Raw genomic sequence first — 27,610 nt, forward strand, 5'->3', positions numbered from 1 at the left:
CAAAAGCTAAATGCAAATGTAGCTAATTCTTACTGACTTCATTAAAAAAAAAACTGAAATGATACTGTGTTAATGATCTTAATAATAACAACCCTGTGTGCCAGAACATGATAACAGCAGTAGAACTGGTGGTGTGAGCTATATGAAAGTACTTTGTGTATTGTGAAAGGTGTCAAGTGTGAGGTTGCTATTTAAAGTCTGCATAGTATAGTGGCAGAGACTCAGTTATTGAAGCTGAGAGAAATGGGGTCAAATCCCAGCAGCCTAGTATCCTGGGTAGGTGATCTCACTTCACTCAGCCTGGTGTCCTTGTAATTGGGGTGCTTCAGACTCTTTCAGGTACAAGTAACAGAAAACCTAACCATCATTTGCATAAAAAAGAGCATTTTATTGTGACTCAGATAACTAGACTATAGTTAGAGCGTACAGAATGTCAGTCCCAGACTTGCTCTTTGATCTCTGAGCTCTGTTCTCAGTGTTATTTCACTTTCTTTACACAGTGGCCCTTCCTCCTCCCATCAGGATTCCGTTTAACACCCTAAAGAACCACACAGCAAAAAGTTCCTAGTGAAAGTTGGAGAAGTAATTCTTTTTTGACCAATTCTTTGACTTGAATCATGTGTCCATCTCTAGACCAATCGTTGAAGCTAGAAAATAATATACTAATTGACTGTGCCTGGAATAAGAGAGGTTGGATGAATCCCACTAGAAACCTATAATCTTAGAATAGGCTGACAATGGATTCCCAAAACATAAAGTGCTATTATCTGAAAAGGTGGCAGCGGATGTTAGGCAAGTAGCAACAGATGTCCATGACAGAGACATGGGAGATATGATGGCCACCTCCAGGTAATATGAACCTTGTACATTAGTAAGTTATTACAATAATATATGAGGCCAGAATTTACAGTAAAATCTAAGCTACTAATAAATCAGTCCAGTAGGAAGCAAGATGAGCAGAGGGTGCTAAGACTGGTAGTAAATGGTAGAGTCCACACTAGACTCACCTTGGGGCCAAGGTCAAGAGCAGCTTCTCTAGGGGAAAGTTGGGGGTTCAGAATAGATGATATATGTGAGGCCCTGGCCAAAATACTGATGCTGATGAAGCTGGGGCCTGTGGCTTTTGGTTGAGTGGACAGCTTGTCCCTCTTCAAGGGCCAGGCCCAGCAGGCTAAGGAAACCATAGCAACCACAAGTTAAGGAAGACAGATGAAAAGCCTGTAAACACAGCTTTCAGCCATGTGGCATAGCTTCGGGCTCCTAGGAGACAGCCACATAAAGACCAGTCTGGCTCATGGCGACCAGGCGAAGGGGACTATTTCTGGGCACCACCATGAACCAACTCAGAGTCTGTGAGCCAGACAGGCAAACAGGCAGTATAAAGACACATGATGGCAATGAAGCAGGGCCTTGGGTTGCACATGCAGTTGCTCACTCCCCATCCCTCACCCCCCCTCACACACATGCCCAGTTGGGCCTACCTCCTTTTCCCACCTCCTTGACAATTTCTTCCCCAGCTTTCTGTGCTTCAGGGAACGTTACCATTTATACAGAGTGGCAGCAACTGAGAAACCTGCTGACCAGCTCTGAGTTGCTCCATCATAAATAATCCACTGCCTCATGCAATTTCCTGAGCTGCACAACTGGCAATGACAACCTGCATTTCCATCCATCATGAGGCCTTGATGGTGGGTCCTCAGCAGGAAGCTGATAACTCCATTTTTCAAGGCCATGGCCAAGCTTGCTTTTCACTGCTGGAGAGTTCACTGTTACTCTGTAGAGGCTGGGTACAAGTCTCCACTCAAAATTGACATTTAATATAATAGGACATAAAGTCTACCTTCTTTCTACTCTGATTTTCCAAAGGGGGAGGAGAAGAAAAGAAAAAAAAATCAGTGTAATTCCTGTGAGTGTGATAAATGCTTGAAATTTTAGGTGTACAAAACCCAAACAGTAACTATGGCAACACAAGCCACTCCAATAAGACTAACACAGATTATTTCCAGCACAATAGCCTGGCTTGTGCTCAGAAAGCAAAGGTAATGTTGGCTGAAAGCAATTCATGAATTGGGATTTTTTTTAATCATCCAGCAATAGAAGCTTTCTGCTTAGGTCTCTAGTTCCATGCTCTAAGATTCAGTGACAATATGATAAATTAACTACTGAGCTACTATCTTGCCTCTTCACTGATGGACTGGCCACTTCCTCATCTTCTGCCTAGGCAGGCTTCTTCACCCTCCTACCATACAGCCACCCAAACCCAGGACCATAGGGTTTGCACAAGCACACAGCTGTAAAAGTTACTGATCTGGCAGCTTGACCAGACTTTAAGCATCAGTCAAATGGGAACCTCCTGAAGGCAAAGACAAGAATGTGCTTTATGTTATTCACAGAGCTGAGAACCTCACCCAAGGAAGCTGTCTAACCCCATTTGTATTATAGACTAGGAAACTAAGACCCAAGAATATTAGGATGTGGGGTCTTGATCATTCAGGTCCTAGACTCAGAGTCAAGGCTGATGAGTAAGACAAAACAGCCTTTGACTCAGCAAGCATAGTGGTACACACCTGTAATCCCAGCACTGAAGGCTGAGGCAGAAGGCTTGCCATTTCCAGGCCAGGCCAGCCTGGGATACAAAACAAGATTCAAAAAAATAAAAACTAACAAAAATGTAAACAATGACTAAAACTAAACTTCCGTATTATCAACAGTCTCATGATGTCAGATTTTTAAGGACTGGGAAATAATATTCTAATTTCAACTGGAAAGCTTGCACTGTGATCTTAGGTAACAAATTATTATCGGTTGTTTTCCTTTATAGGCTGATTTCAATTATTTCTGAGATTTTTTTTTTTTGTCAGTAGTGGGACTTGAACTCTGGGCTTGGACGCTGTCCCTGTGCTCTTCAGCTCAAGGCGAGAGCTCTACCGCTTGAGCCATAGCACCACTTCTGGTTTTCTAGTGGTTTATTGGAGATAGGAGTCTTACGGAGTTTTCTGCCCTGGCTGGCTTTGAACCGTGATCCTCAGATCTCAGCCTCCTGAGTAGCTAGGATTACAAACATGAGCCACCAGCGACCAGCGAAATTTTTTTCCAAATATTCACACTAGAGTAACTATAGTGTTTCACAAAAGATATATGTGTGTATTTTTTTTTAATGATAAAACTCCTGCATGTTACAGGTTTTTAAATGGGGGAATCAGGAAGACGTTCTAGCTAGCTCAAAGGAAAAGTTAAAGATGTACAACTTCACAAGGAATAAAAAAGATTGAAACAAAATTACAAATGGATTTTTTTTTTTTAAAATGCTTTACCCACTGGGTGGGGAAAGGATGTCAGTCAACCAGGAAGAATTCATTTGCATATCTATAGATGAGACTGTTTTGCCTTGCTGTTGGTTATCTGCAATTTAACACAACTGTGTAACAGCCACTAGGCATCAGAATCAATTAAGAGTGTGCAGTAAACAATGTACAGTTTTCCTGAAGCACAACCCTTCTACAATTTTATGTCCCTCATTCTTTCAAGTAAAAATGACAGTTAAAGAGAAAAAAGGCTAGGTCAGCTCATAACCCCACAGTGGACAGCTAGCCTCTCTCAGTGTGCCACACAAGTGCTTTATGTGTATTTCCCATTTAATTACACAAACCCTGAGAAGACATGTGCACTTGAAGTTGACATTAAATGAGTAAGTCATTTGTACTGCTTCATCAAGCACACATGTAAAACTGAATTTTAGTTTAGTTTTGCTTTATCATGCATGTGGCAAGAAAGAATAATAGAGTGGCCTCAGCCAGCCCTCCATATTCAGAAATACCAGATCCACAGACTCAACCAACTGGAAAGGGAAAAAACTGGGGAAGGAGAGCATCTGTACTAAATATATGCAAATTTGTTTTCTTGTCTCCCAAACAATATAATAGAAGGACTATTTCCATAACAGTTTTATTGTATTCTGTTTTTGAAGTAATCTAGACTTAAAGTATGTGAGAAGAATAGGTTATGTACAAATACCACACCATTTTATACCTGACATTTGAGCATGGATTTTTGCAGATAACAAGAGTCAATTGTACTACTAAAGTTTAGCACCCATTGCCTTGATTGCTTTTGTAACATTTGTGCAAACACAGTAAAATTGCCAATGATGATCTTATGTTAATGCAAAACTATTTTTAACCTAGAGGACTGGTTGATAGAGTGTTGGGGAACCCAACAGTCTGTGGACCATACTTCTCAAACCAAGTAATATGGTTGAGCAAGCAAATGACCTGAATAAGATGGAGTGAAAAGAAGCCAGACATCTGCAGACTGAATGATCAGTGAAATCTAGGAACAGTGGCAAGAGTTACTTGGCATGAAGAATGAAAGCACAATAATAACACTGGATAAAAGTTGATATGCTTTTGTTGTTATAACTTACTGGCAATCCCAAATAATGCCAGTGACAAAATACTCCTCCTCACAGCCGTAGACCATCTCTGTTGTCCTGAAGGAAAGATGTAAGACTAGCATTATAATAATAGATTGCATAGGAAAGAGACAGCTACCATTCTCATTCAAATCCTGTCATCTTGGCATCTGAGAACAGCCGAAGCAGAATCTCTAACTTTCTTCTGAACTCCTCTGAAACAGGTCATTAAAAAAATTCTCTGACCCAGGGATGTCATTTTCACCACTCTGTTCAACACTAAAGTCCTAGCTATGATAATTAGGAGAGAGAAATAAAGGACATCCAGATTGGAAAGGAAGAAGTCAAATGGGTACCTATTTGTAAAAAACATGACTTTACATCTATAGAAATATAATGACAACAAAACCTGCTAGAATGGACAAATAAATTGAGTAAAGTTTCAGAATATAAAATCAACATGTAAAACTTGATAGCATTCCTATACATTACTGAGCTGTCTGAAAAAGAAATCAAGACAGCATTTTCATTTACAATTGCTAACAAGATAATAGCCCTAGGAATAAATTTAACCAAGGAATTTAACCAAGGTCTCTTTAATGAATACTCTGACAGTGAAGAACGAAACCGAAGAGGACAGTCTTGTTCATGGATTAGAAGAGTTAATTTTTTTAATATATTTTCTTTCTTTCTTTTTTCTTGTTTTTCAGAGCTGAGGACTGAATGCAGGGCCTTGCATTTGCCAGGCAAGTGCTCTTCCACAGAGCTAAATCCCCAACCCAACAATTAATTTTTTTTTTTTTTGGGTCCGGTCGTGGGGCCTGAACTCTGGGCCTGGGCGCTGTCCCTCAGCTCTTCAGCTCAAGGCTAGCGCTCTACCACTTGAGCCACTGCGCCACTTCCGGCTTTTTTTTTTTTTTGCGTATGTGGTGCTGAGGAATCGAACCCAGGGCCTCATGCATGCAAGACAAGTGCTCTACCACTGAGCCACCTTCCCAGCCGCACAACAATTAATATTTTTAATGTGTACATTACCCAAAGCTATCTACATATTCAATATAATTCCTAAAGACTATCAGTGACATTCTTTACAGAAATAGAAAAAATGCTTAAATTTGGAAACAGAAAAGACTTCAAATAGTCAAAGCAATTCTGGGCAAAAAAAGAACAAAGCAAGACGTATCACAAAACCTGAACTCAAAACATAGTACAAAGCTATAAAAACCAAAACAGTATAATACTGGGATAAGACAAAACAGACCAATGAAACAGAAAAAAAAAAGGCAGAATTAAATTCATATACTGCCAACAGATTCTCAACAAAGGCTCAAGAACACACAATGCAGAAAAAACTGTCTTCAACAGATGGCACTAGGAAAATTGACTATTCATATGCAGAAGAATAAAATTAAACCCTATCTCTCACCAAATACAAAAATAAAAAGCCGGTGCTGGTGACTCACACCTGTAATCCTAGCTACTCAGGAAGCTGAGACCTGAGGATCACGGTTCAAAGCCAGCCTGCAGGAAAGTCTGTGAGACTCTTATCTCCAATTAACCACCAGAAAACCAGAAATAGTGCTGTGGCTCAAGTGGTAGAGCTCTAGCCTTGAACTAAAGAGCTCAAAGACAGCCCCCAAGCCCAGAGTTCAAGCCCCATGACCAACAAAAAAAATTTTTTTTAATAAACTCAAAATCATTCAGTCTTCAATTTAAGGCCCCAAACAATGAAATTACTAGAAGAAAACACTGGGGAAACACTTCAGGATGGTATATGGATGAACAATAATTTTCTCCTAAATAAAATTTCTATTCTTAGAATTAAAAAAGAAATCAAAGCTCTAAAATTACCACATTCAGCAAGTATCTATGAGGAAAAAGATTTAGAGTTCTGTTTACCTTTCATAGTTTTAGATACATGAGAATTCCTGAATAAACTTTTGGCTCATAAACATAATTTTAAAGTGATTTTCAGATGTTAAGTCAATGTTTCAGCTGTTAACAGTACAAGAATCAGCCAAGGTATCTATCCTACATAATGTGAGAATGAACTGATATGGTTTGTCTGGATGGAACAGGAATCAGGGGAGGGTAGAGACTAAAGCCATATCTCTAGGATGAAAATGCACTTGAAAAGCTCAACAGGAATTAGACAGTAAAGGGCCTGAATGTCATTCTAGATTTAAACTATATCCTGTAAATAATGAAGGTACTTCCAACTTTGGACCACAAGATTCATAAATTTTTCTCATACATTAATATTTTTTGATTATATTATTGTTTCCCTTTTAAGTAGTCTTTCTTGAAATATGATCCAAGTTCCAGTCAAATAAGAACTCTCTAGGATGCTATGATAACTTGCAAATCCAACTGGATGAGGTGGCTTATACCTGTAATCCCAGCTACTTGGGAGGTGGGGATAGGAGAATCACAGTCCAAGCCAGCTTCAGGCAAAGAGTACAAGATCCTATATGAAAAATAACGAAAGCAAAAAGAGCTGGAGGAACATGATTCAGGTAGCATAGCACCTGTCTAGCAAGTGCAAAGTTCTGAGTTCAATCCTCAGTACTGAAATAAACAAACATGTAGATCCAAACCATAGCCCAAAATCACCAAATCAGTATGCCCAGAGAAGGGAAAGTGGGAAGGAGGAATGTCCAGAACAGGGGAATTTGAATTTTTTTCAGTTGTGGGGCTTGAACTCTGGGCCTGGGCACTGTCCCTCAGCTCTTCAGCTCAAGGTTAGCACTCTACCACTAGAGCCACAGCGCCACTTCTGATTTTCTGGTCGCTTATTGGAGATAAGAGTTTCATGGACTTTCCTGCCCAGGCTGGCTTTGAATCACAATCCTCAAATCTGTCTCCAGAGTAGCTAGGATTACAGGCATGAGCCATCAGTCCTGCTGGGAATTTGAATTTTAACAAACTTGCAGGTAAACCTCTGAACAAACAAGACCATTAGTGAATTAAGATTTTTTTATGAACTAGAATAGAATAAAAATTCTGAGTGTGACTCTTGCTATAAAATGAGAACTACTTTATGAAATCTTTGTTAAGAGTTTTGTGTGTGGGGGCTGGGAAGGTGGCTCAGTGGTAGAGCGCTTGCCTTGCATGCCAGAGGCCCTGGGTTCGATTCCTCAGCACCACATAAGCAAAAACGAAAAAAAAAGCCGGAAGTGGCGCTGTGGCTCAAGTGGTAGAGTGCTAGCCTTGAGCTGAAGAGCTGAGGGACAGCGCCCAGGCCCAGAGTTCAGGCTCCACAACCGGACCCAAAAAAAAAAAAAAAAAAAAAAAAGAGTTTTGTGTGTGTGTGTGTGTGTGTGTATGTGTGTGTGTGTGTGTGTGTGTGTGTGTGTGTGTGTGTGTGTGTGTGTGTGTGTGTGTTGTGTATTCATGCATGCACTATGCTAAGCTTATGAGTTGATTTCAAAAGTTGATTTGCCTTATAGGCAAATATAGTCCATCCTATTGCTTTTAATCACATCTTACTTGTAATTAAAATATTGGGAGGAAAAAAGATGTAGTAAAATTGCCCCCTGAATCAACCTGCAGGACACACCTATGCATGTATATAAACCAACTAATTATGGCATTTCCTGAAAGTGATGAAAAAGCATTTCTATGAGCCTGGTGTACATGAAAACATGCTGGTAACAGTCACCTATTCAATAACTGGTTTCTTATTTTTGTCAAGAGATCACAAAGGCTGTGTTCCAGCTCTCATTACATCTCAGCAGCCCTGTATTTAAGGAAATGAAATAGCACAAAATCATCACATAACTAACTCCAAAGTACCATGAGTTCCTTTTGCTATGAAAGATTTTGTTTATACAGTTTCTAGCATAAATGGGCCATAGGTGATAGTTGGGAACATTTTGGCTATGTTGATACTTTTTTCCTTGTACTTAAGCTTTCTGTGATGTGAATATTTCAAAAAAAAAAAGGCAAAAACCTGAGAAGTGCTAGGTATTATAACCCCAACTTCTCAAGAGACTGAGATCTGAGGATCATGGTTCAAAGCCAGCCCAGGTAGGAAAGGTCATGAAACTCTTATCTCTAATTAACCACCAAAAAGGCCAAAAGTGGAGTTGTGGCTCAAGGGGTAGAGTACTAGCCTTAACTTTAAAAAAGCTTGTGGACAGCACCCAGGATATGAGTTCAAGCCCCAGGATTGGCATAAACATGCACACACACACACACACACACACACACACACACACACACACACACACACACACACACACACACACACACACACACACACTCCAACAACTGAAAATTAACATAAATCTATCCATTCAAAATCACACATACCTACACACAACCACAACTGAGAATAAATATAAATCTATTCATTCAAAATCACACACACATGCATGCACGCATGAGCAAATGCATGCACACAGGCCATACACATATCCGCATAACCTTAAATATATTTTACAAAATGCAATCATATATATCATATAATGCCTCTATGTTTTCCATTTTACATACGTCTAGTGTTGTTATTTGCTTTTTTCTTTGTATTGAATCAAATTTTTATATAAATAAAGTTTCCATAAGGAATACATCTCCCTTGTAAATTGAAAACTAATATCACTTATCAAAAAAAGATGATAACTGTAAAAATAAGTGTAAGAGAAAGGGAACCAAATTATCTCAAGTTCAATTCTATTGCTTGCCAAATCTCTGAAAATGAATGAAGCCTGTCTTCTTAATCAGAGAAAAGAAAGAGGGAGAGAGAAAGAGAGTGACGGAGGATGGAAGGAAGAAAGAGATAAAGAGAGAGGAGGTGGGAGGGAGGGAGAAAGGGAGGGAGGGCGTAAAGGTGGCGGGGAGAGAGAAAGAGAGAGAGAGAGAGAGAGAGAGAGAGAGAGAGATTTCTTATTCAAAACCTGCTAGAATCAAACTGGGTCTTTTGCCAGATGTTATCAGAAGTCATGAGGGACTAAAAAAGGAAATAACTTTCTCCACAGTATTTCTCCATAATTTCATCTTGTTTCCAGTCTGATTTTAGACTGCACATGTCACAGTTACCTCTTAGAATCATCCACTGATTTGTTAGTGTCTCACATTTGGGGAGAGAACTGTAGAGATCTGTGGTTCTCAAACCGCAATGCATTAAAATACGCTGGTGGCTGTTTACAACCCAGATGGCAGGGCTCTGTCCCCTGAGCCCAGGAGTTTGTATTTCTAACAAGATTCCAGATGGGGTTGTTGCTGTTGGCCTCGACCACACTTTGAGAACCACTGCAGAAATAAGCTATGTGTGTCTTCTAAAACCATGCTTGGTTAAGTAAGCCCCTTCCTTGCTCTCCATGAGACTTGCCCTCTTTTCTCTACTCTCCTTAAAGTTCAAACTTTATCAATAGTCCATCTCACTGATTCCCAATCTTTTCACCAAAATAGAATACTTTATAATTTTCCATTCACAAATGGAACACTTTCTGCCAATCAAAACACATTTATCAAGTAATAATGAATTCACTTTCTCATGTTTTATTCATCAAAGACAAAGGTAAACTGCCACTCAGAGTTTCCAGTCAGCAGGGGGTAACTGGTGTTTCTCCACTGTGTTGCCATCATTCTAGCCTGGAGCAAAAAAAAAACAAAAAAAAACCTGATGTTTTGGTTTAATTACCCTGTGTATCTAATCTCCAGTAAATATGAGCTTGGGGGTTAGGGCTTTTGAAGTACAGGAAAGGGCACTTGGGCGGCCTTCTACGTTCTCCCCATTACTGTTCTCTAAGACTCTTGAGAATATGTGGAGCTCAGGTTGGGACCACCTGCTATATATCACTCACTCAGTAATTAATCTCTGAGTGTCTTCTGTCATTCATTCCATGTTGTCCCTCAAGAGTACAAAAGGGCTGCATATGACCCCTCCTTGACAACTATACAGTACCTTACTCAGGCTTTACAATTAGCAGCTGCCAAAAAATAAACTACAAAAGATAAAGAGAACCCATTGATTTAAATTATATATTTGATTATACTACAATTGTATCCAGGATACAACCCAATGAAAGTGGGCTTGCAGAAAGACAGACTTGCATTGTAAATACAGGAGCTAAACTCCAAAGTTATCTTTTAGGGAAAAATAAAATGAACCAACAAAACAATGGCCTTTCCAGAGTTGATACGAACGTGGAAATAACCATTTGCCTGAATGAGCTGACCAGAATGTAATCCTATTTGATGGCTTTGCCTGATCCTCCTAGAGGCTACTACAGAAGAAATGATGAGTCTGCCTTAAACACAAATGGACAAACTGAGATTGGAATAATGGTAAGATCTTCATGAACCAGCCTTCCTCAAGAGGCTCTTTCTTTTTTCCAAAACTCTGCTTACAATTCTTGAAGCCATCCTTTTTGTTGCTTAGTACCACCTGACCATGCTTGATTCTAACCACATTCTAAATTATAAACTTCCTTGCAATATGGTCTCAGTGCATGATACGTTGAAATTACTATTGATGATTTTTTCAGAGGGGTATGCACATGTCTACATGCAAGCACATGTGTGAAAACACCTTTTCTCCAAGAAACAACTCCCCACATCCCTATGATAAAGACCTAAAACTCGACTACCACAAAGTGATTTCTTTATGTGATCATCTTGCATATGCCAGGCATTTTCTTTCAAATGCAAATGCCAATTACAGTAAGTTATTATCTATTATTAAGTATCTGTTAGTGCTCCTTGATGCCCTGCTTCAGTCACATTGCTAACACAGCTTTGTACATTCCTACCAAAGAAATTCCAATGAGATCTTTTCACGTTGGATGACTCTGGAAAGGACGTAAAAAGCAAGATTTTCCAAAGACTTACTAGATTTGACTAATTATGTAGATTATCAAAGCAGCAGATCTTCTGGGTGCCATATGATTGTCTACTCGTCATTCATACTTGATTGGATAACATGGTTAAAATCCAAGAAGCTCTTCCTCTTAATGAAGTTCCCGTTTTGTTCTGTTGCTACGGCAACTTAGGGCTCCAGTCCAAGACAACAGCAAGTATATTAAAGATTGTTGTGAATCTATTTTCTTTACTCTTTAATGACCTCAGAGTCAAAACTGTTTTATACCAGTGTAGAAGGCTACCATGTTTTTTATTTCCCTTTCTTCCTTAAACATGAGAGGCCCGTCCTTGTGTTTTCGAGCATAGTACTATCCATATAGTGAGCATTCAGATAAAAATCCTAGGGGAGTTAGTTGCAATGGGTGGATTGACCACACATATTTATTTGTTCTTCCTGAGGCTCAAGGAATATGCTCAGCGACAAAGGTAATGGAGAACATCACAATACTCAAGAGATTTACAGTCTTCTTCAACCCTTTCATAATTATATAAAGTATACATACCATTAAATTTGCCATTTCAAACATTTTTAGATGTTCAAGTTACTGGTATTATGTACCTACACATGGTTGTGCAATTATCACCACCATTCATCTCCACAACTTTCTCACCTTCCCAAACTGAGCTTCTATACCCATTAGGCACTAACTTCCAATCTCTTTCTTCCCTGGTACATCATAATCTAAATTTAACTATCTCTAAGTACTTTACCACAGTAAAGACTTCATATAAACAAAATCATACCATATTTCACTTTTTGTATATGGCTTATTTCACTTAAACAATGTGTCTATGGCGCATCTATGTAGTAGTCCACACACACACACACACACACACACACACACACACACACACACACACCACCTCCTATCACATGTGGTTTCTCTGTTCCTCTACTGATAGCCAGTTGGGTTGCTTCCACTTTGGGACTATTATGATAATGATGCTATAAATATTAGTAATAAATATATGTTCAAGTCTCTGCTTTCAATTCTTTCACACATATACCCAGAAATGAAAAATGGTAATTCTATATTTACGAACCACCATACTGTTTTTCATTGTGACTATAATATTTCCCATTCCCATTCCCACCAATAATAAATAAGGACTGCAATTTCTCTACATCCATACCATATCAACAACTTTTGGGTTTTATGTTCGTGTGTATGTGTGTGTGTGTGTGTGTGTGTGTGTGTGCTGGCACAAGAGCTTGAAAGCAGGGCATGGGCACTGTCCCTTAGCTTTTTTTTGGTTGAAGACTGGTGCTGTCCCATTTGAGCCACAGCTCCACTTCCAGCTTTTTTTGGGGGGGGAGAGTAGTGGTTAACCAGAGATAAGAATCTTATATTAAATCTTATATTAAATTCATAAATTGCTTTGTTAAACGGCAACTTCTTTATACAGTTGAAGATAATAATAAAAAGAAAAAAATTTAAAAAGGATCTCACAGACTTTCCTGCCCAGGCTGGCTTTTTTTTGGGGGGGGGGGCTCCGGTCATGGGGCCTGAACTCTGGGCCTGGGCGCTGTCCCTCAGCTCTTCAGCTCAAGGCTAGCGCTCTACCACTTGAGCCACCTTCCCAGCCCCCAGGCTGGCTTTGAACCATGATCCTCACATGGCAGAATCCTAAGTAGTTAGCATTACAGGCATGAGCCATCAGCACCCAGCTTTTTCTGGTTTTTTGTTTTTGTTTTTAATCATGGCCACCATGATGGATGTGAGGTGTTATTTTTATGGGTTCAATTTACATTTCTCTAGTAATTATTGACTTTGAGAACTTTTAATGTGACCATTAGCAATTTATTCCATTCATTTTTAATTGTGCACATTCTCTCTCTCTCCCACCCTTCATTCTTTTTTACTTTTTGTCCATACTGTAGTTTGAACCCAAGCCCTCACACTTGCTAGCCAGGCACTCTACCACTTGAACCATTCCTCATATGCACTTTGAGGTACAGATATTCTAAAATATATTTCCCCTATGTCACACTTCCAACTCTTTGCTTATTCCTTCTACCTAGTATGTCTTTCACCCACCTTGTCTGCCATTTGTCTTTCTTGTACCTCCCCAGTCATGAAGGAGTTTGCCCCTGTACTCCTTTGAGCAATTAATTATTTTTTTTCTTTTTCTTTTTGTCAGTCATGGGGCTTGAACTCTGGGCCTGAATGCTGTCCCTCAGCAATTCAGCTCAAGGCTAACACTCTACCACTTTAGCCACTGCACCACTTCCAGTTTTCTGAGTAGCTTATTGGAGATAAGAGTCTCACAGACTTTCCTGCCTGGGCTGGCTTTGAACGACAATCCTCAGATCTCAGCCTCCTGAGTAGCTAGGATTACAGGTGTGAGCCACCAGCGCCAGGGCTGAGCACTTAATTCTTATCTCCATTGAAACACTTCCATGATGTCCTTCTCTCTCTAGCTAGACTATTTAAGGACAGAGTATATGTTTGGTTAACAAGCCAGCACAGAATGGCAATGTAGAAAGTTCTTTAAACATGTTCCAGAAAGGGAAGGAGGAAAGAATCTGCTCTTAGGACAGTGGTCCTCAACAGGAGTGGGAGAGCATAATTGTGTCACACAGAAGACACTCGGATGTAATATCTGAAATCATTCTTTATTGTCACACAAAAAGTGACTGTTATTTTTTAGCACGTATGAGAAAAACATGGTACTCACCATTAGATGATAGCCATCACCAAGAAAGTCCCTTAAGACAAGGAATTATCTTACACCAAATGTTGATAATGGTGAGGTGGAGAAGAAACACTGTTTATAAAATTGTTATATATGAGACAGATGGACAGAGATGGAGAGTCACAGAAAGAGACAGCGAGAGTGTCTACTGGCTGAATGTCATAAATTCCCAGTCTGGCTGCCCACCCCACTCACAGCTCAGCCCCTCTAGGAACTGAGAGTTCTGGAAAGGTACTGGAGACAAGCAAGGGCTTAAATCTAGTTACCTTCCTTGCTTTTAATAGGATCCTAATCAAGACTTTTCCCTGGTCAGGGTGCCATTTTGTACTTCCTAAGTATGGTTCCTTCTGGTCCTGCCTGGCATTCTTATTCTGGAAATGCACCATGGGCCTGCTGTTACTTTCTTAGCTAAAAGCTGCCAATATTTGCTGTACAAACTCTCATGTGCCAAGAGAGGAAAAATCCCAGACAAGCTGGCCTGAGTCACTGAGTGTTTTTGTTACATCCCAGGTGACTGAGTTTGAGGCTACTGGCCTCCTAGATAGCTACTAGCCTTGAGGCTGCAGAACAAAAAAAAAAAAAAATATGGAAGGAAGGTGACCCTTTCATGCTCTATGCTAACTCTGATATGAAAAGGGCTTTTTGTTTGTTGGTCAAAGCACTTTTCAAGGGAGCATGATTCTTGTGCCTCAGAATAAGAGGGATAAGATATCTAACTCTACAGTTGCGGGGAGGGGGGCGGCGGGGAGAGGTCCTGATTCTGGTAAGGCTGGGCCCTTCAGGGATCAATGAGCATAGGTGATGCCTGTGGCTGCTCAGTGACTTGTGTTTGTTTTCCTCGATTTCGGAGGAGGTAGAATGGAGTAGCCTAATTATTGTCTGTAGGTCCTCTTCTGTCACTAACCATATCATTCTAGGTAAATGACAATCTTACCCAAGCCTCCTCAGTGAAATGGGAACAATAATAGTGCCCACTTCATTGACCTGTGCTATGTATTCATTGAGATCATGAAACCCTAGGTTTGGCATCCTGTGTAGTGCACCTGCAATGGATGTCAGTGCTTGCTTTGAATGGATGTTGTGAAATCAGGTGAGGAGTTAAGATGAGTCATCCTGAAATTCTCATAGAAGCTCCTGTATCCAGGCAGAATGATGGTGAATCACCAAGGCCACAGCTTTCATGGCTCTCGCCATGGACCTGCCACTGCTGTGAGTGCTTCACCTGTATTAACTCTGTTCTCACTATGATCATATAAGGTAAGTCTTTTACTGCTCCCATTTTCTAAATGGGATAATGAGACCCACAGTTACACTCACTGCCAAGGTATGCTGCCTGTGAGAAGAGGATGAGGCAGGTTGGCTCCAGGGCCACCCCCCCCACATTCCCCCCGCTCAACCCTGCAACTACACGAGCCTCTTAAGTCCTTCTAAAGAAAGAGAAGAAATGGAAGGAGTGGGGGTGGGGGTGGGCTCACTTAGCACCTAAAGACTTTCCTTGCCTAGATAGCATAATTGGGAATTAACAAGGTAGCAGAGAAGCACACTGCTCTGCACACTGGGGTCCAGCATAAGCTTGTGTCTGCAAGAAAAGATCTAGAGGGGCTGGGAAGGTGGCTCAGTGGTAGTGCGCTTGCCTTGCATGTCTGAGGCCCTGGGTTCGATTCCTCAGCACCACATAAGCAAAAAGAAAAAAGCCGGAAGTGGCGCTGTGGCTCAAGTGGTAGAGCGCTAGCCTTGAGCTGAAGAGCTGAGGGACAGCGCCCAGGCCCAGAGTTCAGGCCCCACGACCGGACCCAAAAAAGAAAAGAAAAGAAAAGAAAAGAAAAGAAAAGAAAAGGAAAGAAAGAAAGAAAGAAAGAAAGAAAGAAAGAAAGAAAGAAAGAAAGAAAGAAAGAAAGAAAGAAGGAAAGAAAGAAAGGAAAAGATCTGGAAATGTCTGTGAAGAGGTAGGTAAATGATGCCACTCAGAAGTAGGAAGGAAATGGGGCCCAGAATGAGATAAACTGGGACTCCACCCCAGCACCACCTGGTGACCATAGATGCTTCTGAGCCCAGATAATAAAGCTTTATTTCTTTCCCTCTAAAATGAGGGTTTAGACATGCTTAAAATCCCTACTAGTTGTATAGAATGCTAGACTCCCCTAGAGAGAAAAGTCCAGGACCTGCCATGAGAGGGGGAAAAGGGGGCACAGTGGCCATGGTCAGATCCTATCCCAGGAAGTGAGCGCCACCTGGCGAACCATCCCATGAATGCTCCAGAGAATCCAACTTGAGATGTTCTAGTCACTGCTCTGCCAACACTTAGCTGTGCAATCCCAAGGAAGATGCTTCCACTCTCTGAACCTCAGAACTTTGGTCAGTAAAATAATCCCCCAAACTGGAAATAATGATAATACTCACAAAAGCTAACAAAAGCTAACAATCTTTTACCCTACATTCCCTAACTACTTTCTTTTCTTCCCTCCCCCCCCTCCCCCCGCCCTCTCTCTCTTTCTGTTGTAAGGCTTGAACTGAGGGCCTGGGCACTGTCCCTGAGCTCTTTTGCTTAAGGCTAGTGCTCTACCACTTGAGCTACAGAGCCACTCTCGTTTTGTGTAGTTAACTGGAAATAAGAATCTCACAGACTTTTCTGCCCAGGCTGGCTTCCAACCATGATCCTCAGATCTCAACCTCCTGAGTAGCTAGGATTACAAGAATGAGCCACTGGTGCCCAGCATACTTTATTTTCTTTAAGTGGTATGAGATTTGAACTCAGGGCCTCTTGTTTGGTAGGCAGGAGATCTACCACATGAACCACTTCACCCCCCCACCATTTTATTTTGAAATAAGAATGGGTTATAAACCAATGCAATTGATGAAAAATTTAAAGTTTCATAGCATTTGTTCTAGACATGCTGATAAATTGTAACAGTGCTTGTAATTTTTCCCTTTACTTCATTTGCTTGATAGTTTTCAGTTGTGGTTAGAATACAACATGAGACCTGTCCTCTTCATGGTTGCTAAGGATACAATATGGCAGTATTAACTACAGGCATGATGTTATACATCAGCTCTTTAGAATTTATTCATTTTGTATAACTTTAATTTTATATTTACACTTTTTTAGTGTTTACTAAATGAAAAGATTCACTATAAACACTTTATTCCTATTAAGTCATGTAATGTCCCCAGACAATCATAAAAGTGAAGAAGGCATGAAAAGATCATGTATTTATCCTAAAGATTATACCAGCCATGCATAGTAACTCACACCTGCAATCAATTTTAGCTATTCAGGAGGTAGAGATTACGACTGTGGCTCAAGGCCAGCCAAGGCAAAAGTTCATGAGATTCCCCACCAATTAAAAAAAATAAAACAAAACTAGACATCCCCACTTTGGACAGCAATCCAAGCCTGCATGGGAATAAATGTGAGACCTTATTCAAAATATAAAGCAAAAAGAGCTGAGGGCATGGCTCAAACTACAAAGTCATGAGTTTAAAGCCCAGCATTGTAAACAAAATATAGAACTACCAATTTGAAAAGTCTATACAACTTTCATAAGCTGAGCATAGGGACTCAAACCTGTCATCCTAGATGCTTGGCAGACAGACACTGGGAGATCAGAGATTCAAGGCCAGGCTGGGCAGAAGGACTGGAGGTATTGCTAAGCAGTAGAGGACCTGCCTAGGAAGTGTGAGGTCCTGAGTTCAAATCTTAGTGCCACACACACCCACCCACACACACACACACACACACACACACACACACACACACACACACACACACACACACATACAGAGCAATGGGACCGACTAACCATGGGCTAAAACTGTAAGCCAAAATAATCTTTCCTCTTCATAAGTCAATGGTCTCAGATATTGTACAGTACTGGAAACTGAATCCCAGAAACTGTCCACTATGTGCCAAGCACTATGCTGGGATCTGAGGGTGCATCTAAATGATATATATGGGGGTACTTGTATTCCCAAAGTTTTCCATATGGCATCACAGAGAGACATGAGTAAGAGCTCACAAGGAAAGTGTACACTATGGAAAAATCTAAGAGCTCAAAGAGCTAACTTAGTCTGGAAAGGGAAGAAATGTCAACAATAAAGCCCAGGGTAACATTGTTTGCCTCTGTCATGGGATCTAAGTGATGTACTATCTCAGACCTGTTTGTTCATACTTCTCTTCCCCTTTAACAACATCTATGCCCTAATCACTTTTATACTCAGCACCCCACAGAGCCTGGAACATGGCAATTGTTCAATAAACAGTAATTCAATGGGAGCCTCTTTTCTTCTTCCATGCTCAATTGCCCTCTCTCCTCTTTTCTTTCCTTGGGACCTTTCTCTTACTCCCAATAATCAATAGCGATTATGCCCTTGCTCCTAAAGAAACACCTAAGGACACAGCATCCTAGGTGCAGTCCCTTGGGCTAAACCAGCTGATGAAACTGAAACCAGCAAATACCTGGAGGAGGAGATCACTAGGGAAAGCAATCGTAACAATATACATCCTGCACTGAGCAACTAGCCCATGTGGGCATTCTGCTTTTTTTGTTGTTGTTATTGGTGGTCATGAGGCTTTGAACTCTGGGCCTGGATGCCATCCCTGAGCTCTTCAGCTCAAGGCTAGCGCTCTACCACTTGAGCCACAGCACCACTTCCGGTTTTCTGGTGGCTAATTGGAGATAAGAGTCTCATGGACTTTCCTGCCCGGGCTGGCTATGAACTGCAGTCCTCAGATCTCAGCCTCCTGAGTAGCTAGGATTACAGGTGTGAGCCACTGATTCCCAGCATAACTTCTTAACATTATCTCATTATCCTCAGAACAGCCTTCAGAGGTAGGTGCTCTTCCACTTCCACTATGTCAGGTTCTTGGGAACAGAGTCATCAGGTTGAGCCCTCTAGGATGCTGGTATTAAGACATAATTAATTACACAAGGGATGTATTGGGAGAACCACCTATGGGGTTGAGGAGACAGCAAAGAAAGCCTTAGACTTTATGGCCTGACACTGAAAGAGAGACAGACAGACAGGCAGGCAGAGACAGAGACAGAGAGACAAAGAGAGACAGGGACAGAGAGACAGAGAGAAAGGGAAGAAAGTGATTGGTGGAATAAGCCTCAGCTCTGGTGTTCTAGGGTCTTTGCATGCTCAATCCCAAGAAGAATGTTGCATCAACATGAATTCTATGGTGCAGTCTCAGGAGGCTGAAGCTAATTACACTTCTTGCAGAAGGTTCTCTTAAGTTGATCTGAGAATTTCAGCCCCACAGTTGCCACAAAAGTCTAATTTCCAAGCACCTAGAATAGTGCCTAGTCTGAAGCAGGCACTCAATAAATACATTTTAAGTCATCTGTTGCTCGAAGTAATTCCCTTTTGTGTACGATTAGAGTCATATGCAGTAGAACTGAGTGACTTTACTCAAAGTCACAATTGGTAGGCAGCTTTGTTCAGATCTGAGCCATTGTTTTCTCATAATTTCTATCTTCTACTGCATGTTGATTTTCCCCGAGTTTCTCCTCTTTTGCTCACTGAGCACCCAAACATTGGCTATTATATTTGGTAGTACTGGGGTTTGTTCTCAGGGCCTCATCTTGCTAAGCAATCACACTACTGCTGAACCATGCCTCCATCCATAAATTAGCATTCTTTCTTGCATTTTTTCACTCTCTGGTAATTTTTTTATTTATCCATTCAACATATATTTCCTATGAATTATTATGTCCCAGATGCTATTATATCTGATACTTGGGGGACATAGATGAATTAGGAAAGATTCCTCATTTTGAAAAGCTTACAATGTGGGGCAGAGAGGTACTCACTAGACAAAAGTATGAGCAGGCAATGTGACAAGTATTACAATGGCATAGAACTACACTGGTCACAATTAAGTTCCTGGAGAGAGGAAGGCCAAGAAGTGGGGAAGAAGCCTTCCAAGTACCAGTTAGGTTCTGTCACTGCCCACCTAGCCCCCACCCCAGCCAAAGCATCAGCTTCTGGTAGCAATTTAACCACTGAACACACAGGCCAGCCACAGGGGTCACAGAGGCTGGAAATGCTGATGATATGACAACCCTGTAAGAAGGAAATGATAGTAAGCCTGGTAACCATGGTTACTCACAATGCCATCCAACAATGGCCATGGAGACAACCAGCCCAGAAACCCATCACACAGTGATTGAATTCTTTTAGGTCAACCACATGAAGGCTCTATTTAAGGAAAAGGTTAAAAGAGGCCTTTAAAAGCCTTTCATATATTACCTGAAAACCACTTGGAAAACTTCTATTAGAGGTCCTAAATTTATGCCTAAAATCAAAACAGGCAACATCAAAAAAAGAAGAAGAAGACAAAGCCAAAAGAACAAATCTCTACACAGATGTTATCTTCCACCAAAATCAGAATAAGTGCTAAAGACAGAGACTAAAAAAAAAACACCACAAAGGTCTATGTGAAATTAGAGTGTCAAAAACTTACTCATAGTAGGAAAAAATGAACACAGCCCTAAAACTCATCAATAAGGGATGGCATAAATTTTCACATGCACAAAAATGAGGTTTGAAAATTAGGCCACAGCACACTCTTGTTCCTGCATGCTGGCATGTGTGGATGGTGGGGTGAGAACAGTGCTCATTAACACTTGTGGGGGCCTCTGGACTTTTATATCATTCTTTATATATGTTTGGGTGCTTTAAAACAAGCACATATTGTTTATAAAAATCAAGGGGAAAGCACTTTGAAAAACAAAATGATTAGAAGAACCCTGAAATGGCTCAAAAGCTGAAGACCACAGGAGGTAGAAGAAAGACTGCTCAGGAAAATTCTTAGGGAAAAAGTCCATTGTTTTTTCTGCAAAAGGCCAACTACTAAGTATTTGAACTTTAAAATCTGTCAAAACTACTCTACTCTGCTTTTACAGTATAAAAGCAGCTACTGACATGTGTAAACAAATAGATGTGGCTGGGTACCTAAAGAACTTTTCTACAGACACCAGGATAGGAATTCTGTTTAACATTTACATGTTACAAACTGTGATTATTCCCTTTGACTGTTTTTCTTGTCGTGTGTGTGTGTGTGTGTGTGTGTGTGTGTGTGTGTGTGTGTGTGTGTGTGTGTGTGTGTGTGTGTGTGTGTGTGTATGTTTTGTGTGTGTTACTAGGGTTTGAACTTAAAGCCTCAGATTTACTAGGCAGGGGCTCTACCACTTGAGGCACGTCCCCATCCTTTTCTGCTTTAGTTATTCTTGTACTTCTGGTCAAGGCCAACCAAACTTCAGACTGAAATCCTCCTACCTCTGCCTCCTGCAAAGCTGGGATCATAGGCACGAGCCACCATCACTGATCCTTTGACTACTTTTCTTTCTTTTTTTTGGGGGGGGGTCCGGTTGTGGGGCCTGAACTCTGGGCCTGGGCACTGCCCCTCAGCTCTTCAGCTCAAGGCTAGCACTCTTACCACTTGAGCCACAGTGCCACTTCCGGCTTTTTTTTTCTGCTTATGTGGTGCTAAGGAATCGAACCAGGACCTCATGCATGCAAGGTAAGCACTCTACCACTGAGCCACCTTCCCAGCCCATTTGACTACTTTTCAACTATTGAAAAATGTAAGAACTTCCAGCCTGCACAAAAACAGTTCATAAGGGTCTGAGGTTATAGCTCAGTAGTAGAACTGTGTGAGATGCTGGGTTCAATTCCTAGTACCAAAAAAGAAAAGAAAAAGAAAATGAAACAGGCTACAAACTTGATTCAGCCTGCTGGCCATAGTTTATCTACCCATGCTATGAAGTATTTCCTAAAGTTAATGTGAGAGGGAGAAAATATAAGAAAGAGAAAGCACTCATGTAATGCTATAACCTACCCAGCAATATTTTGTATATGTCAACTCTGTATCAGGTTTGAACAAAGAATTCTAACACTTTTTCTAGAATAATGGACTTGCCTTCACATACCAACGCCTAGGGCTCAGCTGGCTAATCACAAACAAATGTTCTAGTTTTGTATCTAACATATGTAGAATGGGAGCACTCTGAAAACTCAACTAGCTGGGTCGAATTTCTGATACCTGCTATATAATGACAATAAATATCGACATGTTTAGCCAAGGACTCAGGCCTTCATTCAATTAACAAACCTTCACTGAGCCAGATGCTGGGCATGTCATTGAAAGCAGTTGTGAACAACACAATTCTGGTCTCTGCTGTCATGAAATTAACTGACTGGCATCCTCCACCCACTAACAGCAAAGGGATCTTCTAAAACAGAAAACAGAAACTGTGTCCCTCTGGGGTTTGCATTCACCTTCTAAAACTCCAGTTGAAATGTAACTGCCATTGGGCATTAAAAGGTGAAAGCTGTCTTTGGGAGGGGTAAGTGGAGGTACAGAAATGGAGGGACAAAGGATGAATAAATGCAGCCATGGTACTCACTAGACATTATGTTGAAAATGCACTACAACTTGTGAGTGGGGATGGGACAGAAAAACTGGTAGCGAGAGAGGAAAGGGGTGACATGGTCCAAAAACAAATGTACTCTTTATCTGACTTATGTAACTGTAACCTCTCTGTACATCTTTATAATAACAATAAAAAAAATTTAAAGGTAAAACCTTGCAATGTGCTTAAGCAGTCAATCTGCCCTCATAAATGGATCAAAGCAATTATCAATCTCATTACTGAAGAAGTGGGTTCCTGGTAACAGAGTTAAGTTCAGCCCCTCCTTGTTCTCTCTGTCTTTCCTCCCTCCTTTCTCTCCTTCCCCTGTTCTATTGTCATGTGATGCTTCTACCATGTTCTAATACAGCATGAAGGTCTTATGAGATACAGCCTCTTATCTTGGACTTCCCAGTCTCCAGAACCATAAGCAAATAAACCTCTATTGTTAATATGTTACCCAGTCTGTGGCAATTTGTTACAGCAGCAGAAAACAGTCTAAGATAAGTTCCTCATCTGCTGACAATCCTCAACCGCCCATCATTTACAAAGCTCAAAGTGATCTTTAATCCTTCCCATATTCCCAAACCATTACTCCACCCTCAGATGCTTTCCCTACTCCTCCCATATACTACCTTCCTTGATGTTCCTTAAACATAACAGGCTACCAAGCCAGGACCTTTTACAGTTGGCCCTACATTCACCTGAACAGGTTTTCCCCATACACCAACAGAACTTCAGTTTTTTCCTTCATTGGTTTGCTTACATGCCACTTTCTCTGTGAAGGCTTCCCTCACCAGCTCATCAAAATTATAAACACATTCCCTGTTGGTTCCTATCCTCTTTCCATATTTTTCACTATTGTATTTAATCCACTTGGAGTACAGACAATTTGCTATTTTGTTTTTCGTATATTTCTGACCATTCAAATAAAACTCCCTGAAGGAAAAGGGTTTTGTTGTTGTTGTTTGTTGTTGTTGTTTTGCAGTCTTGGGGCTTGAACTCATGGCCTGGGCACTGTCTTTGATCTTTTTCATTCAAGGCTAGTGCTCTACCCACTTTGAGACACAATTCTACTTCCAGTTTTCTGGTGGTTAATTGGAGCTAAGAGTGTCACAGACTTTCTTGCCCAGGCTGGCTTGACCTATGGTCTGAAGATCTCAACCTCTTAAGTAGCTAGAATTACAGGCATGAGCCACTGGTGCCCAGAGGAAAGGGGTTTGTGTCTGTTTTGTTCATTGCTGTAACTGTGCTATTCTGTACTGTGTCAAGAACAAAATTTGGCACATAATAAGCACTTGATAAATGACAGATAACCAGGGGATACTAAGGAGAAATGTTTGATTCTACCATGGAAGTTAAGCAGATCATAAAGAAACAGGAAGATGTTCAAAGCAGACTCTGAGTAGACCCTGCTCTTACAGGCCCTCTGAGCAGAAGGAAAAACAATGTCTGTGCAATGAAAGAAATGTAGCCAGGGCCTCGTGCATGCTAGGCAAAATTTCAAAATAAATAGTGAAGCTGGAAATTGGTGACTCATGCTTGTAATCCTACCTACTCAGGAGGTTTAGCTCTGAGGATCGTGACTCAAAACCAGCCCAGGCAGGAAAGTCCATGAGACTCTAATCTCTAACTACCAAAAAGCCAGAAGTAGAGCTGTGGTAGAGCACCAGCCTTTAACACAAAAGCTCAGGGACATTGCCCAGGCCCTGAATTCAAGTCCCAGGACCAGCACAAAGGAAAAAAACATACAGACAGACAGGCAGGCAGGCAGACAGGCAGACAGGCAGACAGGCAGACAGACAGACTATAATGCTATTATAACGCACCTTTAAAAGAAGTGGAAGGAAAAAATTAGGAAAGGAAATATAAAGATGAATGACTTAAATGTCTATTTTTAAAATTCCAACCTTCTCCACAGATTCCAAAGACTGACTTCTCGGTAATACAATTTTGCTCTGTCAAATATTTCATAAGCAGATCACTGGTTATAGCAAAAATCTTTTGAGTTTGGGGTTTGTCTTTTAAACATATAGCAATTTGTTCCGTATGATTTTTTTAAACTGGTTCTTCTAAAGGAATGTATCAAGTGTGTTTGTTTTAAAGTCAACTTTCCGAGTAATTTCTAAAATAATAAAGAAATGTTTTATTTAATCATTGTTCTGCCTCTCAACTACTCCCTGCCAAGCAACTTAAGGCAGGAGAGGAGACTGCAGAAAGGTTGCTTTGTTTTGTTTTTCTAAGCCTGAGAAACTGGGACTTCCCTGCATTTCAAAGCACAAAGGCTTATTATTTGAGGCAAGGAGCCAGAGAGGCAGAATAATTCAATTTTGTAGGCCACAGTGTACTACTTCCTTTCTCCTGCCAAATCAAGGCTCGCACCAATCCCAAGTGGACCGAAACGGGCAGTCCTCTGTGAAAAAGTGAAAGCAGTCGAGGAAAAAGAAAAAGGGGGCCAGCCAGGTCTTCCAAGAGCCTGGGGAGCACTCATTATATTTGAATCGAGCCTGTGAAAGGGCTTTTGCTAAGCAGCATTGGTGGGGCTTAACAAAGTGGACTCCATTCATGCTCCCATTGTAAATTCCATCTGTGTGCTATCACTTCCTGACCCAGAAACAGGGAACTGCTTTAACCATAAATTTCCTTAGGAGCTTGCCTGGCCACAAATTTATTCCTTCTGAAGTTCACCAGATCCTTGGAGATTTGGTATAGGTTTAAAATCATGACTGCCTGCAAGTCATTCTCCCCACTCATTTACTAAAGGGTCTTTTCATCATCTATTTTCCTTCCAGAGATAGGAGCCTCAATTAAGCAAAATGAAGTTGAGATATTTACAAGGAAATTCTGGAGGAAATCAGAAGCTCCCATCTCCATATAAGATCACAATGTTTGGATGACCTCAAGCTAAAGTCAGTCAAATATCCAACGGGAACTTGATGGTTCGTGTTTAATCTGAGTGAGAATAAGCGTGAGAAACTGAGGATGTGGATAAAACAACAGAAATGATGTAGAATGTGGTTCTCAAACTCTAGCATGCTCAGAAAGATGGAGAAGACTTTGTGATTCAGTAGTTCTGTTGTGGGGCCTGAGAATGTGCATCTCTAACAAGTGCCCAGGGAGGCTGATGCTTATGCTCAGAAAACACACACTGAGAACCACTGATGCAAGAAATGGCTATTCGAGGCTTTGGATAGGAAAATCCAATGTGAGACAGACTCAAACAACATCTAATTCAGACTCAGTAAACATATTGCATTATCTACCTACAGATACTAGTTAATTGCTCTCTATGGGCACTAGTTAGGATTATTCTAAATCTATCACAAAAGATACAAAAAAAAAAAAAAAAAAGCAGCTCTCGAGCTCAACTTCACTTTTAGCCCAATCAGTTTGGCAGAATGTGACCATGATTAATTTGAACTTTCCCTCTCATTTTCAAAGAATGTGTCTGGGTTCTGAGAACTTATGGGAAAGTATAGAGGAAAGGAAGTGTGCATTCTGGTCCTTGTTTCCTTGTTTCGTCTGTCCATCACCTTGCCTGAGCCATAGGCATTATTCTCACTGATTAACAGTGATATATCCACACTCCCAAGTTGTATAACTTCTTTCTGGCCAATATTTTTCTGGCTATACTTGGAAAACCCAGAATCTGCTGACTTACTACCTAGTAATGTCCTAGAGGGTCTCCAAGACTGCCCAGAAAGCAGGGCACAGGACCCCAAACTCTGCAATTGGCTACATTTCTACTTACTTCACAACTTCTCAGTATCTGTTAGTCTGAGGGAAAATGTTCTCTCTTTTTTGTACTCATCATTTTGCCAGGTCTTGTTGTTCCATGAGGGCCTCAAGCTCTTGAAAAGTAAAGCTAGAAAGATTCCTATTATTTTTTTTTATCCTGCTGACATTTCCTTCCCTTAGAGACTGGCCTGCCTGCTGGAATGAGGAAAACAGCATAAAGAGGAGTTTGGACAAGGACCAAATCAATTCATTTTAAACATTCCCATATGCATTAGCTTCTTAGAGTTACTATCTTGCAATGCCTGCATTCTCCCTTCACCCTACCTACAGTACTGGGGCTCTGGACTTGAAACTTGCAGGACAAGTGCTCTACCATTTAAGCCATGCCCCCAGTCATACAACACACCCAGCTTATTTGTTGAGATGGAGTTGCACTAACTTTTATGGCCCAGGCTGGCCTCCAACCTCAATTCTCCTGTCTCTACCTCCTGAGTAGCTGGGATTGCAGAAATGCACAATCATTCCAATGCCTATATTCTCTTGTTTAATCTTCAAGGCAATCCTGTGGAGTAGACACTATTCTTGTAATTTTACCAATGAAAAAAAACTGAAGCTCTTAGAGACTTAAAACTCTAGTGAGTGCCTTAAAAGTCCAATGAGTGCCCTAGCATGGTATCTGACCTTATTATCTAAAAGAGAAAGGAAGACCTTTTGGCTGGAACCGCCATCTTCCAGTAATTTGACAAAATGATGAACACAAAGAAAAAGAGGAGAGGAACTTGATACATGTTCTTTAGGCCCTTCAGGAAACATGGAATTGTTCCTTTGTCTACATACATGAGAACCTACAAGAAGGGTGATACTGTAGACATCAAGGGAATGGGTACTATTCAAAAAGGAATACCCCACAAATGCTACCATGGCAAAACTGGAAAGGTCTATAATGTTACCCAGCATGCTGTTGGCATTATTGTGAACAATCAAGTTAAGGGCAAGATCCTTGCTAAGAGCATTAATGTGCATATTGAGCATATTAAACACGCTAAGAACTGAGAAAGCTTCCTGAAATGAGTGAAGGAAAATGACCAGAAAAAGAAGGAAGCCAAAGAGAAAGGAACCTAGGTTCAACTGAAGCACCAGCCTGCTCCACCTGGAGAAGCACACTTTGTGAGAATCAACCGATAGAGCCTGATCTATTGGAACCTATTCCCTATGAATTCATGGCCTGAGAGATGTAAAAATAAGACTGGGCTGGGAAGGTAGCTCAGTGGTAGAGTGCTTGTCTTGCATGCATGAAGCCCTTGGTTCGATTCCTCAGCACCACATAAGCAGAAAAGGCTGGAAGTGGCGCTGTGGCTCAAGTGGTAGAGCACTAGCCTTGAGCTGAAGAGCTGAGGGACAGTGCCCAGTCCCAGAGTTCAAGCCCCATGACCGACCAAAACAAAAAAAAAAGAAACAAAACAAAACAAAAAAAAAAAAAAAAGAC

General features: G+C 40.9%; 1 long non-coding RNA gene and 1 pseudogene across 1 annotated transcript in view; one reads left to right on the forward strand and one right to left on the reverse strand.

Annotated features, from left to right (window-relative positions):
- Window positions 1-9,939: 9,939 nt before the first annotated feature.
- The window catches only part of LOC138840890 (uncharacterized), a 49,340-nt gene continuing 31,669 nt past the window's right edge, over window positions 9,940-27,610 (reverse strand). The window contains exon 4 of the long non-coding RNA XR_011376259.1: window positions 9,940-10,006. This is a non-coding gene — a long non-coding RNA (uncharacterized lncRNA). The remainder of the gene's footprint in view (window positions 10,007-27,610) is intronic.
- LOC138840882 (large ribosomal subunit protein eL21-like) lies at window positions 26,872-27,353 on the forward strand (annotated as a pseudogene).

This window comes from Dipodomys merriami, unplaced genomic scaffold (genome assembly GCF_024711535.1).
Source record: "Dipodomys merriami isolate MVZ:Mamm:240054 unplaced genomic scaffold, mDipMer1.0.p SCAF_305, whole genome shotgun sequence".
In the NCBI taxonomy this organism is placed as follows: Eukaryota; Metazoa; Chordata; class Mammalia; order Rodentia; family Heteromyidae; genus Dipodomys; species Dipodomys merriami.